Raw genomic sequence first — 16470 nt, 5'->3', positions numbered from 1 at the left:
TAGTGTGCGGATATTTAAGCGAAACGTATAATTCCAATTAATATTAACAAAGAATCAGGAATACGGATTATCAGGAACACTTCCTCTTTCCCTTCCTCCCCTCTGGCTTGACGCCACATAACTGGAAGCGGCCAAAGTACGACGCAATGGACCGAAAGCAAGAAGATCGTTTGGCGGGGTGGACTGTAGCCGCAGAACTCTTCGACTCCCACACTGTGTAGGAAGGGAAGTAGGCTTCATGCCTTAGTTGGGAGGCGTGTGTGTCTGCCATAGAGCAAGTACGTCGTATCTTTGCTTCAGGCAGGCAGTACGGCTGATTTCACTGCTTTACGACATGTGGGTGACAAAACAGAATTTCCAAGAAAATCTCTCTTTTCCCTCTAATGACTGTCTGTCAACAACCAACGCCCCCCACCAGTGAAAAAGTGATAATGTTAACCCTAGCGACGTGCGGACAGTAGCGTCCTCTCGCTGCATGAAAAGCGTGATTAGTTTCGCTCGATCGCCGTGTCCCTCTCAATATGGCGGCGGGCACTTACGGGTGATCCAGCGGTAGCGGTACAACGAATGCATTCAGAAAAAGAGCTGATTGTATTTCGATTTCCGGTGATTGTGGTTCATAGTCTAGGATACTTTATGACAAGACAGCTTAATTATGGATATTCAGAGAAATTCATGAGGCCTCATCTACTCTCTGGGTAAGTAATTCTCTTGATTCCTGCAGTCTTCTGTACTAGTCTTTGCACACAGCGCCGAGCCTCACCCTGAAACCGGTGACTACGCAAGTCGTAGGGCGAGCTTGTAAGGTTAGGTTTAGTTGACTCGTTCGGGAGAATGAATAACTAGAACTCTTATCTTAACGATACGGTAGGTTGCTGATGATAAATGCATGTGTTGCAGATAGAATAGAAATTTTCATTCTTTGTAGCTTAAAGTATACTCTAGAGATGTGACTATTAACGAAGGTTACGATATCTGCATTTTGCCATTGTGTTAATAACGACGTGCTGTGCGGGTGTAGCATTATTTCTTCTCTGTTATCAATTTCATTCGTTTATGACGGAGGTAATGCTGGCTGATGTTGTAATTAAGGATATTATTTTAATTTCAAATCCATTAAAATTTATGCTTGGAAGAATTATTAGTAGATAAAATAAGCATTCACAAAATATGCGTTTCAACGTGTTTTTTTTTTTTTTTAATTTATACTGATACAAAAAAGTTTGTTTACCCTTTCATTAATATCAATTTATTATTCGTTTTATAAAATGTTGTAATCGATCTGATGAACTTATGTAATTCTAAATTGCTTTTATCAGCATAATAAGTGCAGTGTTTTTGAGATTAATAATTTTTATTTATCTGAAAATTTATTTTTGTGGTTTCGATGTTTGAAACAAGAATAGACACTGCTGACAAAATACGTAATTTATCATCGTATCGAATTATATCGTATTATAGAACATGAAGAAGAACATGAATTTGTTCGGTTTTGTACGGTTTTTTTCTCAGATCGTACGGAAGTAATAAAGGCAGGGATGTTAGCGACATATCTGTGTATTTATTGGTATGTCGCTAACATCTAAACCGAAAGTTTAGATGTGCACACATATACACAGTTCTCTCTCTCTCTCTCTCTCTCTCTCTCTCTCTCTCTCTGTGTGTCTCTTATTTCAGTGCACATACACACGCGAGAGAGCAATTTTTATTTGATTATCATTGGATTATATTATGAGATAATTAAATATATAAATATGTCTACTAAATTAATACCGAGATGCATGCTTGTTGGTGGTGTGATGATTAAAGACAAATACATTCGCGTCATCGTTATTCATGGTATGTTATCATAACCTGTAACTATAATTCGTGAGTAACGAATGGAAGTGGTTTTATATGAACTTGCACTTCGATTTTATTAAAAATATTGCCTTCTTGCTCCTTAATATGTAAAGGAGCTGGGAGAAAAAGATTATCGAAACATTTATTTCGAATTATGTGCACATGAAATTTTATTTTAAATTCTAACAAATTTCACCCTTTAGAAGATCCTACAACTTGGATGAGATACGTATTGAAAATTTGATAAACAACAGCTAAGGTGTAAATGCTAGGAATGATTATTGTTGTCTTGAAATGAAATTAGGACCACAGTGTAGTCTTAAGATAGGAGCAAAATTGTTTCCGAGTCTGATAAATCCACATCAAGGAAACAAAAATTATAATATGGAAATAACAGGCGTTTATAACTGGTTACCAATGAAAAAAAATTCACCATCCTTCTATTGAGCACCTTATTCAATAAAAAGAATGTTGGAGATATTTTTGCAAAAGCTTTGATTCTGTAAGTTGTGAAACCAACCATAGTCGAATATTGATTTCAAATATTTTTCTGCAATAAACTACAGCGTTAAAGAAGGTTGTATGAAAGGGACAACCATTTCTTAAATTCGGCAGCATTGGATCACGATTCCAGAGAAGGAACCCCACTGTTCTCTTACAGATGAACACATTTTCTTCATCGATCTATCGTTCTGTACAAGGAAGCGAGTTAGCATGCATGAAGTAGGTACCCAAAGTAAACTGTGATTCGTAAACGGAATCTTCCATAACTGGTTCCTGGAAATTTGATAACTGACTCTCGTAACAGTGATTAATCGATTACAATTTCTTTCCATTTTGTTTCACACTATGATTATCAGAACGAAGATATTAGAAAAATGATTATAGAAAATAAAGTGACTATAGTGCAATCCCGATAGTGTAGTAATTTGAGTTTTCTCGTAAGATACATTTGATTGAAGATTAGGGGAATTGTCTCGCAGCCTTAAACATCCATGATTTCCACTACATTTCATAGTAGTTTGAACCATTTTATGTTAAGGAATTTTGGAAATATGTAGATAAAGCTTCATATTCAGTATATCTTACTGTACAGTATAGATCATTACGTAAAACTGTATCGGAAATATGAACAACCATTTCTGGGAAGAGTACTTTGAATTAGTAACTCTTTATCGTAGCTAACATATGCATATCTTTGAAAGTAAAAAATATGATACCAATATAAGAAACAGCATTCACGTGTAGTAAACTAAAGATTGAGAGGTTATTTGTGAAAGATAGGATATTTAATAACTAGTTACTTTTTTCCCATTAACGTAACTGTGCACTGATATTTGCTTTAGTAATTAATGAATTGCTGAATTCGACCTTTGCAAAGTTTGCTGTTCTGTTTTCTTAATGCAGTGAAAGTTAAGTTAATTTTGCAGTTTTTAAAATATAAATTTATCATATTTGATTGCAGTATGGAAGGATAGCTTAGATGAAAGAGAAAAGCAAAACAGTAAAATAAAATGATATGAAACTATTACATATAAGGTGATCTAAGCACTCAAAATTCAAACAGTAAATTTTATTATCCATATTAGTAAAAACTAATAATGGAAAATGCTACAAGAGTGTTTCTTGGCCATTGATAATGTATAAAAGTACAGAAATGTCATGAGATACATTGAACTGTTATTCTTCAATTGTTGTTGAGTAATTTGGATAAAAAAAGATGTGATAGCTTAGGTATACATTCACAATTTTGTTTTTTGAATTCCAAACAGAATTGGTTCTCATTTTACGAAACATCGCAATATCAAACATCTCGATATTAAGGAATATGCTTTGAAACTATGTATAATTGAACATCTAATTGACCTCATCCATATAATTTTATATTTCAATGTTCCACCAAGTCTTAAATTGTGACGATATGCTTGTTCAGAAACGAGACTGCCTCGAATAGATTCATTAGTTGCGTATTTGCATCCCATCTGGAGAATTTGCCGATCGTTCAACAACTTTTTTATTTTTTCGTGTTCCTATGTTTCAGTTTTGTTATTTGTTCTGTAAATCTACCAATGAAATAATAAATGTGGTTTTCTAAACACTTGATGTGCGTATCCTCTTTGCTGTACTCTATGTCAAAACTGATATGCAGCTTTCAAGGAATATTCCAACAGTATATTTTATCTGCCTATTTTATTTGAATTGTATTTGATAAATATCGAGACTTGTAAGAAATTGTATCTCTTTATTTGCAAAGATCTATTTGAAAACACCACAATAATAGGAACTTGATTTTGATTTGTACTATCATTATATAGCAAGGAAAAATGCTAACTTTTGATTCCTAGTGATTTTTGTTGCATTAATATAAAATAGCGAAACAAATATGATAAACAACGTTTTAAAAAGCATCTTTAACGATAACTCATTAGTTATTTTTTCGAAATATTGGCCCGATGGTACTTCAAGAACATTTTACCCAAAATCAATTACCGAGCGATTATTCAGTCCATTTGAAATCAGAGTTCTTGGAAATTCTGGACCATCTCGTAAAGGCGATTTTCTGCCGTCTCTGGTTGGGATCCCACTACGCATTGAATACATCAAAAGAAAATAGAAGGAATTTCACGCATAATATAAATACTTGCATGTTTAATCAAGTAGGATAATTATCAACTTTTAATTTATACGAAACCATTTTTTTATTTACGAATCAAAGTGAAATGATATGTATTTTTAAATTCTAAATTCCACAGTTTTTGCTGCTCCCATCCTGCGTTTATGATCATATAGTTTTCCCATTGGGAATGTAACTATAACTATTGATAATATCCTTATAATTGTTAAAAATAAAACGAAGATAACATACAGATATCAGTTATCTGTATGTTATCCTCTTCTTGAGATACCACTAAGCAAAGTTACCAATAAAATTTCGTTCATGAATAAATATGGTATTTGAAACTATTAATAATTGCTTCAGGTAGGATACAAACCGATAGTCTTGATGTGTTTAATGGAACTGTATACTCCAGGGACTAGGTGAAAAGGCATAATGAAGATTTTCAGCTATATAACTAATGAATAAATAACTGCATGCCGAAAATGTTATCGTAGTTGTTTTTGTTCATACAGTGGTGTGGCGAAGCAGCTTTAATTTTTTTCCCCTCAGTGCTTGAATAATGTAGCTCATCTTGAAGTAGATGGCTCTTACCAAAGTACTTATATCTCCCAAGAATAATTTCCATCGTTATTCTTAAGTGACTTTCAGAAATGGCACCTATCTCACATTACCATAATGGAGTAAAGATATTTTCCTAATGGAAATTTTAATATTAGTATATGCTCATTTTGCTGAAGGTGACTCGAAACACAGCGAACGCTGCATGTTTCGATCCATAAAGGAATATTGCTGACACCCTCACTTCGATTAACGATAAAAAGAACATGGACGAAGTTGGCCCTGTTTTCGTTGATTATGTTGAATTATAGCTGTGTGGATATCAAAAGTAATTGAATGTACTTTCTGAAGAGCAGTGGAAGAGTGTAATGATGATTCGGTGTTTATACAATATGGAAATATTTATGAGTGCTTAATTGAATTATGCTGCAGCTTATTAATAAAATCATGGTATACATAAAGATATTAGTACAGAGCATTATAACACGCTATACCATATAAATACAGCACTGTCTGTAGTCAGGGTTTTGTAGAATCACTGACCTGGTTGGCTGAGTAGTTAGTTTATCCGCTCTGCAGCCAAACAGCTTCTGGATATGGATGTTTTTGTGAATGTCTTCATGTAGGAGTTAACTTTCATCGCCTAGTGAGACCATCGCTCTACTTATTGGAGTCCTAAACTGACTTGAGAACATTTTGGGTTTAGTCTCTACGATAGAGTTCTGCGATTGGCTAATCCTTGTCCACCCACTATATTAATACTAGTGTACTATAGGCTAAATGCCTTTCGTGGACAGATTCATATTAAAAAATGTAAAGGTAGGAATGAAAGCACTTTCTTGGACATAGAACTTTCTTGGACACAGAAGTTTCTCATTGGGAAAATGAAACAGTGGCGTTTTAAATAAAAAAAATAATTTTTGAAATATTTACTTAGTCCACTTCATAATAAATATAAATTATTAATTTTTACAATATCATCTGTTTCAAGACTCATTACGAGGACCGGTTTCGACCTTTATTCACATATCATCATTGAGGAACTGTACCCTTCAGATAAAGAGTTATTTCGGTATGATGTATGACTTCTGCCATTGAGATAGCTCTCAGTGTCTCACTGATAAGACCTTGGTAAAGGTCAACAGTGACCGGGGTAGAATTTTTTGACTCTCGCAAAAAGGCATGTCTAGTGTGCTCTTCTGAGAAAGGAGTGTACCGTGCATTATGGTGACTTTGACTTGATGTCAGCATCTTCATATACAAATAGTAACCGTGAGGATATTCTCTGGGCTGAATAAGAATATAAATTTTTGCCTGTAATAAACTTCAAATTTATTAATAATAAGTATGACAATAATAAGTATGACAACACCATTTTGTTAATTATATATGAAAAACAGCTCCTGTCGTGGATATAGCTCAGTATCTAACCACTCTACCTCCCATTGTTGAGACTTCAGTAACAGTCGAAACTGGTCTGGGTAGTGTCCCTCTCCATAATTCATATCGGTATAAATGCCTGAGAAAGCAGTATGTTCTGCGCTATGGCGTACAAAGAAAATTGATATAAAGACATATCCTATTATCCAAATAGTCCAGTCATGAATATATGAAATCACGTGCCAACTCTTGTTTGCTTACGCTTGCCAACCTGGTTGTCTGAGTTAATAGGGTATTTGCTCTCTCTCTCTCTCTCTCTCTCTCTCTCTCTCTCTGATCAACAGGCCCTGGTTACAAATCTCACTGTGAGCATGAACGTTTGTAAGCGTCTTTAGGTGGTAGAAGAATTGAATTTCATTACCCAATTGAAGTCCACTATACGGCTTATTGGAGATCTGGAGAAGTGCTATCTTTTGGCCTTTTGTCTCTTTATTTTAGTAAGGTCTATCTTTGTTCTCCAAAGTAGATTTCTGGGTATCTGGTCAATACACTATAATAATGTAAGATAGATTTACAACATTTCTTGGTCAGAATTCACATTAATAATATTAAAAAAAAATATAGATGATAATAAGAATATAATTTCTTATGAAGTATAATTATACTTCCGTTTTTGGGTTGTTGTTCATATTCCTATGCAATCTATGCACATTTTAGTACTGTACTTTGTAAGATATATAAAAATCGTGACATTTAAATCACAATTTCAGGAAGAATGTGCCATTTCTTCTTATTAGGTACTTCAAAGAAAGTGAGTGGCCTTCAAATGAAAAGAAAAATGCTGTTTAGAATTTTTCCTTTTAACTCCTCTTTAATGTGAAGAAAAATTAAAAGGAAATGTGTAATTTATTACCTTCGTCTTTGGGTATTATATTTCTTGAGAAAAGAAGACATTTACTTACTGATATTTAATAAAACGTGAAAATAAAACTTAACGCTTCTGTATTAGAAGCTTTAGTATATTTCTTTATAAAAATCAGAACGCACAAACCCAAAACAAATATTTGGTTTTGTGCGTTCGAAGCCCTGGATTCAATCTAGTCGCCGACTAGAGGAATATTTTCTAAGCCTTTTTCCGACCAGTTCCCAAGTTAGTCAATCTCAGGCACGGCAAGCGAATTTTTTCTCCCGGAAACTTGGGTTTTTAGTCCGTAAACTCAAGAAAATCGACCGTCGAACCAACACTATTTTCAGACATTAAAAATATCGTGATAGGGCTAGGAACCAGGAGATGGCTGCACTTGTTATCCGTCTCTTCACTGCGTGTCGATTAACTTAGTGATAGCCTTCGGCCAGCTATCTCAGATTGGCTGCCAGTGGAGATTGAACTGCCCGTTCAATCAACAAAAGTTAGAGAGGGTGACTAAAACTGCCTCGCCTACTCCCTACACGGGAATAAAAGGCGTTAGTTGATTTTGATTTTGATATATATCAGTGGCGTCGCGTGCTCATTTCGGTTGGGTGTGGTGTCGTGGCTTATTCAACCCGCGTTACAAAATTCACGTCAGTTTGAACGTATGATTACATTTTTATCGATGTATGAAAGTTTTAGGAGTGAAAGTTTTAGCACGTCAGTGTTCATTTTAATTGGTTTAATGCAATTAATTGTAGGATAACTTAATACTTTAATTTATTAATTAATTGTAACCAAATTATGCGTAGAGTGGGGAACAATATGTTTGTTTTAAGATACTGTATATTACAAAACAATGATGAAGGAGAATGCTATAGTTAAGAAATTGAATTTAAGTTTAGTGATAACAATTAAAGAAATGCTCCCTGAAATTTTAGAAAGTGAAATAAATAAATCACAGTGAACTGGTTATAATCTGGAGTCAGGCAAAGATAAAAGTTTATTTTAAGGTAGAAAGATTATTGTATTTATTGAGATAGTAATTTATTAATCACTATGGCTGTCGCATCAAGCCCTGAAATGAATGATAGTGAATTTTTTCGTACGGTAAATCCGCAACAAGTTTTTCCCCAATATTCAGGTGAAGAATCAGATGATGTACTATTTTTCTTTACCTATGTTGAAAAACTTAGAGAAATTGCAGGTTGGACTGATTTTCAATTGCTAGTTTTGATTAGAAGCAAATTAGTAGGTAAAGCAAAAACATTTTTGCATTCTTCTCCAATACTTCGAGAAACTTTTGAGTATTCCAAATTTAAAGACACCTTATTGTCTCAATTTTGTAAACTTAGAAGTGTAGGTCCTAACTTGTGGAAATTGCAGAAAATTGTTCAAAAGGATAAAGAGACTGTTATTGATTTTCACAATCGGTTATTAACATTGGCCAACAGTTTGAATGTTACTGGTGAAGATAAACCTCACTTAGATTGGGCTGTGTTCCAACAATTTAGACAAGGTATTAGGCAAGAATTAAGAGAAACAGCCTACAAGAAGAAAATTTCTACTTTAGAAGAGTGTCTCAAAAGTGTTAAGGAAAAAGAACAAATACTAGGTGACCTTTATCCCTCAACCAATGCAAGTCTTGTGAATGTCGTGAATAAAACTGATAGTTCATTCAACCAATCAGAAATAGAAAGGAGAAGTAAAGTTGAAAAGGAAAAAGCAAAGAATACTGGAGAAAATTCGAGTAGTGTAAACTACGTGACAGAGAGTAAAGAGCAATTGGACAGAAAACTGATGACAGAAGTAAAAACTTTAATTCACCAGGAAGTGAATAAGTTAAATCAGCCTATAATGGATAGTCTTAATGAAGTTGTGAGACAGTTATCAGCTATTACTCTGAAATCTCAGGAAAATCAAAATCCCACTACAGATGAAATTGATGAGATGATCAGACATCAAGTTGAACAACAAAGTCAACCTATTTTTTTAAGTAGTCTAGATAGGGTAATGCGAAGATTAAATGATATTAGACAACAAATGTCTGCTATTCCTCAATCCAAGACAGAGATAAAGCAAAGAAATCCTCTTAGGTGTTACAATTGCAACAAAGTTGGACATTATGCTAGGAACTGCTTCCATAACAAAGAAAATTACTATAACAACAGATGGAATTCAAAATTTGGATATGTGAACCACAGAAGAAATAATGGAATTCAGAAACACCAGGCACCTAATGAAAGAATGATGACAGTTAGAGGAGAAATCCTGGGTTCTAAATGTGACATCTTATTAGATACAGGATGCAATGCCTCTACCATCAGGATGGATTATTTCCTAACATTAAAAAACAAACTGTGGAAGAGCACTGCCAAGCTAAGACAACCTGTAAGGATTACTTCTCTCTCAGACTCAAACTTTGTGGCATATGAAAAGCTTCGAGCAAGAATATACCTACCAGAATTTGGACTGTATGTGTGGCAAGACCTACTTGTTGTCCCCACTACTTCCAATCTAGATTCTCACATTATCTTGGGAACAAACTTCCTAGCAAGATATCAATTTTCTTGTGACTTTTCTAAGAAGGAAATAACCCTGATGAACAAGAGGAGATATACCAGAACAAATGAAATTCATGATTATGATAAGACTAAGTATCAAACAAAACGGTTTAGATTGCCACTTGAATCAGGACCATCTACTGAAGAAAAATCAGCTGTGAATCAATCATCTAATAGAGATAGTGATGATAACTCTCATGTACACATTCAATCTGATACTCCTCTTCTTACTGATGAACAAAAAGTAGTAGTGACAAAGCCCAAATCAGAAGTTACCACTAATAGTAAACTAAAGGTTGAAGTCAATTTTGGTAAAATGTCTAATCTATATCGTAGAACAAACCACCAAGATGTGAGACAACAAAAACTTAATTCTAATAATGGAAAACGTGAATTTAATTTAAAAGAGAGAATCCTATACTACAAACTTGAAAGACATGCAGAAATTGATAATAATAGTAATAAGAGAATTGATGATAATGTGAAAGAGAATAAAGGCACAAAACATAATAAGGAACCAAGTTTCAGTAAAACTTGGTATTACTTGAGAAATCGAAAAGAAAATATGTAATCCAGTTTTTTTTAAAAGGAGCCTAGTGTAAAAAGAAAAATTTTTCTTATAATAAAAATTTTTCAAAGAAAGGGTGAGCCTATGTTAAATTGTGAATGAAGCTATGTTATGTAATTTATTTTTTTTCATTCACATTTAACATTGCTTATTAAATATTAATCATGACTTATTTAAAATTATTTATTATTCCTTAATTGAGAATTACTAATTAAATATTTATTCAAAACCTGACCCACTATTAATTTATAAAATATTAAAATGTATAGAATTTTGTATAACCAAATATATATGATGTAATGTAAAGTGTTATTTTTATATTTAACTGTATACGTAATCAAAAAGTTGAAGAAATAGCTTAAATATTATATTGTTCTTATTTGTGAAATATTTAATGTTATGTAATCACTCATGTAGTAGTAACAGAGCATACATTACATTAGCGAAATGTTTACGCTTAGTCTGTTGTCATGGAGACGCACGCGTAAACAACCACGAGTGGAGGAGAGCGTGGCGTTCGAACGGTAAGGTGGGAGTGAAGGTCATAAAAAAAAGAGAAAAGGAGAAGGAAGGTCATAGATAGATAAGACAGGGAAGGAAGAGAGGAATTATTATTAAGCGAGGGAGGAGAGAGTTTTGCGGAACCAGTAGGAAAGTAGCGTACAAGTAAAGAAGTAAAAGAAGATTATAAAATCCCTAGGGCAGAAATTTATGAATATAGTGTTCGGAAGTGATCCAATAAGTAGTGAATCATAAAGTTTAATATTATAAGTGAAATCAGCTGTTGTTATGAAGAAAGGTTAACGTCGTGATCAGATAAAAAGGAAACTGGACAGTCAATGCGAAAATTCTGATTAGTTCCAGTTAATCTGGATTACGATTAAATTCTATGTTCCCTAGGAAAAGGTTATATTGATTACTTGGAGAAAAGTGAACAAGAAAAGATATTAGTACCTAATTACTGTTGTTTGGAATAGTGAAGTGCGACTAACAGTAGTACAGTTAAAACTGTGGACAATTTTTATTGTGTGTGTTCCGCTAACGTTAATTAAGTTAATTCATAAGTGCTCTCCCAATAATTTGATGTATTGAAGAATTTGTCTGGTAAGAGTAGTTGTATAAGTTTGTCTATTCTAGCATTAACTGTGATATATCTCTGATGCTCAAGGACCGGAATATATTTGCTTGGAATATTGCTTACGTAGTTTATTGCCTGCTGTGAATATAAACATTGAGCTGATAGATTTGTGAAGACTGATTAAATGTGAAGTTGTTATATTAACTTGAGATAAGAAGATTTGTGTTTTTGAGACTGTGAATAGTATATGAAAGTTAGAACTTGAATTAGCATCAGTGACCTAAGAAGATGTGTTAAGTTAATTGTATAGTTCCATTTTGAAATAGAGTTCTTGTATTTGTTAACCATATCATATATTAAATGTTTTATTTTGTTGATCTAGATATTGTGTTTGCCTGAATTCCTTTTTATTGCACCGTTCATAAATATTCGAATCTTGCGGGAACCCCAAGTAAAAATGATAGTAATGATTCGGCCTAATAAGAAGACTGCTGACCTAATTAAGAATTGATCTTACTATTTATATAGACTAATCTAAAAATAGGGTGGCGCAGTATAAATATAAATTTCCCTACTTTTGGATCGGTGATCACTTCGCAATTAGATATTAATTATAAAAGTGACTTGGACTAGATGGTAATTAGAACACGACAGGAAAAAAGTCGTCACGACACTATATTTGGTTGGTATATTTGAATTACTCAAAGATGTAAAATTTGGAAGAGGAGGACGAGGCTTACTTCTTTCGTCTACGATACTGTTTTTTCCCATTGTAAATATTTGCAAAAAAAGTTATTAATTTATCGAAAATTGTATATTAAATACTTGTCTATATTATATATAAAAACTTGCCTCCCACGCAAAATAGATGAAACTCAGAAAACAAAAACAGCAACTCATGACAAATGACAACGTTCAATAGAATTGCTTGATACAATAACCAATCACAGCTTCTAGGTTCCATTGTCTCAGAGCTCACCCTGCCTCGACTTCTGAGCAGTTTAAAACTACTAGAACGCTAAGAATTTGACCCGCTGTGCCATCTGTATATCCTTCCAAAGGGCTCAAAGGTATATGTATTTTGAACGAACACTTCAGCTATTAACGCGAATGTATCATGCAATGTTTACGCGTCGAAAAGTGCCCTCTTCATGAAGCATTAGTATATTGTGTTTGCTTTTAGGAATCACTCGAAGTCTGGAAACAATTAGGGGAGACTTTAGCGGGAATGAATGCAAAAATATAATATCGGTGATATTGCTATTTGGTAGTTAAGTACCGCACATTCTGAATATTCGTCCATGATAAAGCAATATCTATTTCTTGAATTTATTCGTTGTACTACAGGAAAACCTCGCTTAACGGGAATTCGATAAGCGCGATCGAGTGAAATGATACCTTTTCCCACTTTAAGCTAGTGATTAATCAGTTAACACGATTTTTGACGTTACGCGAAATTTTTATCGCCAATCTGCAGCGAGTGGAAAAGCTGGAAGTTATTAAGAGACATGAAAGCGGCGCTAATAATACAATGATTGTGCGAGACCTGAGATGCAGCGAGTCTACAGTTTGGACTATATTAAATAAGAGCAAAGAACACAACGAACAAGGAAAAGTTGCTACTGCTTCTTTAAGCATGCAGATCACCCGAAATAGAAGCCATTTAATGATTTAATGAATCCTCAATCCAGAGTGATAGCGTCTTCTATCACTCTGGATTGAGGATTATAACTAAAAAAAGGTTACCTCTTAGTACATGGAATATTCAGGAGGATAATTCAGGCGGGCGATTATGACGATCGGCAAATATTCAACTTCGACGAAACTGGTCGCTCTTTTGGAAGCGTATGCCAACAAAAACTTTCCTAGCTAAATCTGAAGCATCTCAACCAGGATACGAAGTATCTAAAGATCGTCTTCGCTTTTATTAGGAGGCAATACAGAAGGCGACTTTAAACTCAAGCCTGTGCTAGTTTATCGTGCGAAAAATCCAAGATCTAACATTATGGAAGAAATCAGCACAACTGGAAAAAAAATAAAACTTGGATTTAATGAACTGGATAATGAAGATGTGATAAAATTGCTCGATTCTCATTCGGAACAGTTAAGCGAGAATGATCTCCTTCAACAAGAAGAACAGCATGCATATGAAGAAGATAAGGAGTGCGAACAAGAAGAGAATGTTACGACTAAGAAGCTAACTGCAATAGGACTTGAGGTATTTTTCAGTCACATTGAGCATGCTAAGGAAATGTTGTTTGATGCTGATCCTGATATGGAACGAAGCTTCGAAGTCCACCGAAATTCTGATAAAGCGATCGCCAGCTATTGCATGACAAGATGAAAAAGTCGAGCGCGATTCAAACATCTTTACTTATTTTTATTTTTTATTTTTTGTAAAAACGTAGCGCAATCAAATGTTTCGAAATTAAATAAAAATTTAAGCAATTCCAAATTTATGCTAACTGATGGATGAATTATAATTATTCCTATTGTTATTGTATTCGCTTAGCGCGGTTTCACTTAGCGCGCATTAATTGATGGATTAATTAATCGCGTTAAGCGAGGTTTTCCTGTAGTTTGAATGTGGTGGTGGTGGTGGTGTGTGTGTGTGTGTGTGTGTGTGTGTGTGTGTGTGTGTGTGTGTGTGTGTGTGTGTGTGTGTGTGTGTCTGAGGGAGAGAAAGAGGGGAGGGTGTTTTATGGTTTCTGTATATTGTGATAATTATCAAAAGCGTCTTGCAAATATTAGTAATGTATCGAATGTTATTAATCTTTTATAATACATTTGCTGGCAAATGTAGTGGTGTAAAACGATCTCCACCTTCCTTTTACTTATTCGTTAATTTATTTACCTGCAATGTCAAAGTGTTTTCTTCTTTTCTCAGCCAATTATGACAGATTTTTCTTTAATCCATTATTTATCCTAATAGTATGATTAAAGTTTCTTCTGGTATATTGATTTGCAAAGAATAAAGAGAAAGCCATAGGATTTAGAGGAAAACTTTATTGAAATAACTTATAAATACATTGGGCTTTCAACATTTTACCATAAATCCACCTATATCGTTTCTTTTTGTTATGAAAGGCATGGCTAAGCAACTGATAGCTGGCGTGTACCTAGTAACACAACTAATAAAAGTGGAAGGATTTCCCTTACAAAATACAGTTCTGCCGATAAACATACAATCCATTCACCGATTACCTTAATTATCTGAGTATAATAGTTACTGAACAACCACAGTCATGAAGTCGAATCTCATTTCTTTTATGATATGTAGGGGAAATCTACTATAACTATATCTCGGTGTATATTTATCGTGGTTTAAGATTTTGTGTTTAACAGGATGGACCTTTTCATGAAGTTTAGCATAGGCAGGTATTGATAATCTCCATGCGTTACTCATATTGACTGGATCCATATTGTGACCTAAACGGGTTTTTCACTGCAGGATTCATCAACGATTGATTCGTATCGTATCTTTTATGTCACATCATCACACTATTTCCTGACAGAAATAACTTTTAAATGCATTTTTCCAGATTCACTTCTTAGCCTACTTTATCTACTTATATACTTTATCGCATATCATCGTTCCATTTGTAAGCCGATGATGATGAGCATGTTGCAACAGCAACTCTTGCTAGCACAATTATGGAACTGACGAAAATGTTGTCTACATAACAAATATTGCATAAGAAATATAGTGACATTAGGACTTGCAAATCAGTCAGTATCATATGTGAATCTAGAGCCAAAAATCTGTTATTGTTCATTTCCATTTAACTTTTACAAACTGATTAATTAATTGCATTTTTCATAAGTACACGTCGAAGTTCTTAAAAGTAACTTTAAAATAATATCAGTTTCACACTTTTGCGCCAGTGTACTTATCTTCTTTTTGTTGATGGTGGATTTAGTTTATTGCCAATTTCTGTTATCACATTTGGTGATTAGTTCAGCATGAGAAGTTCTTAAGGCGCTTTTTGACTCTTGTACTTTTTATAATAATGTAAGAAGTAGGTATATTTTTTTATGGCAATCGCTCCTATGACATTTTAAGACATGGTATTACTAATGAGACAGCAACACTGTAAGGTGGACTAAGAAGCTAAAACAAGATGCATTACTTGCGCATATCTGAATGGTGTACAATTTACTTTTTTGCAAACACTATTTGAGCAAGGATAGAATATTCACAGGATAGGAATTTAAATGTAAACTGTTGATGTATTGCTATTCTGATATTAACAGTTTTGGCTATATTAACGGAATTATAGCTTCAAGTTTGGATACGATTAGTCACTAAAAACTATAATTTTAAAGAGATTCTGGGGAGACACTTCTCCAGATATGGGAACAGAAGTATTCTTATGTTTAGTGATAGTGTGGCTACCGGCATACAGAAAGAAAAGAAAAGAAATCCTTATTTTTTCCTATTAATATTATTTTTATTTATTGTTTTTTGATGATGCTGCGGTACTAATATATATGCTTATTAAAATAGATGCTTGAATATACTGTATTTCAAGAAGAGAAATTTCTTCCTTATTGGAAATTTGAGTAGTAATAATAAGTAGTAATAATAATAATACAAATCCAACCGCGAGCTGTTGGATTTGTTGTTGTTTGGTTTGATTATTACGGCCAAATCAACACGCTATGAGAGTAGAGTATTATGCCTGTTAATTACGTGAGTTCTTTAGAGTATTTTGTTTGAGGGGGGAACTGCCATCTCCCTGTGAGACAAGCTAATTCACCTGAAATTAAAAAAAAAAATCTTTAAAAGATTCATTGCGTTCGTTCTAGAACGCCAAGGATCTTTATAAGAAGTCTTTCATTTTCAACCAGATTCTTCGAACTGAAAAACAGTTTGTTGGATTGCCCTGTCGACTGTGGAACAAAGCTGTGCACGCATGCGAGAAATAAAGCAGAATTGAGTGTTTGAAG

The 16470-nt window shown here is 33.8% G+C and overlaps 1 long non-coding RNA gene across 1 annotated transcript in view; it reads left to right on the top strand.

The window, feature by feature from the left end:
- The first annotated feature begins 558 nt into the window (after positions 1 to 558).
- LOC150098957 (uncharacterized) overlaps positions 559 to 16470 on the top strand; it is a 118610-nt gene continuing 102698 nt past the window's right edge. The window contains exon 1 of the long non-coding RNA XR_016549468.1: positions 559 to 698. This is a non-coding gene — a long non-coding RNA (uncharacterized LOC150098957). The remainder of the gene's footprint in view (positions 699 to 16470) is intronic.

Source organism: Typopeltis vanoorti, chromosome 15 (assembly GCF_054136105.1).
Source record: "Typopeltis vanoorti isolate ZY-2024b chromosome 15, IOZ_Tvanoo_1.0, whole genome shotgun sequence".
Lineage (NCBI taxonomy): Eukaryota > Metazoa > Arthropoda > Arachnida > Uropygi > Thelyphonidae > Typopeltis > Typopeltis vanoorti.
Note: the sequence above shows the minus strand (reverse complement) of the source record. Positions and strands in the feature narration are given on the sequence as shown.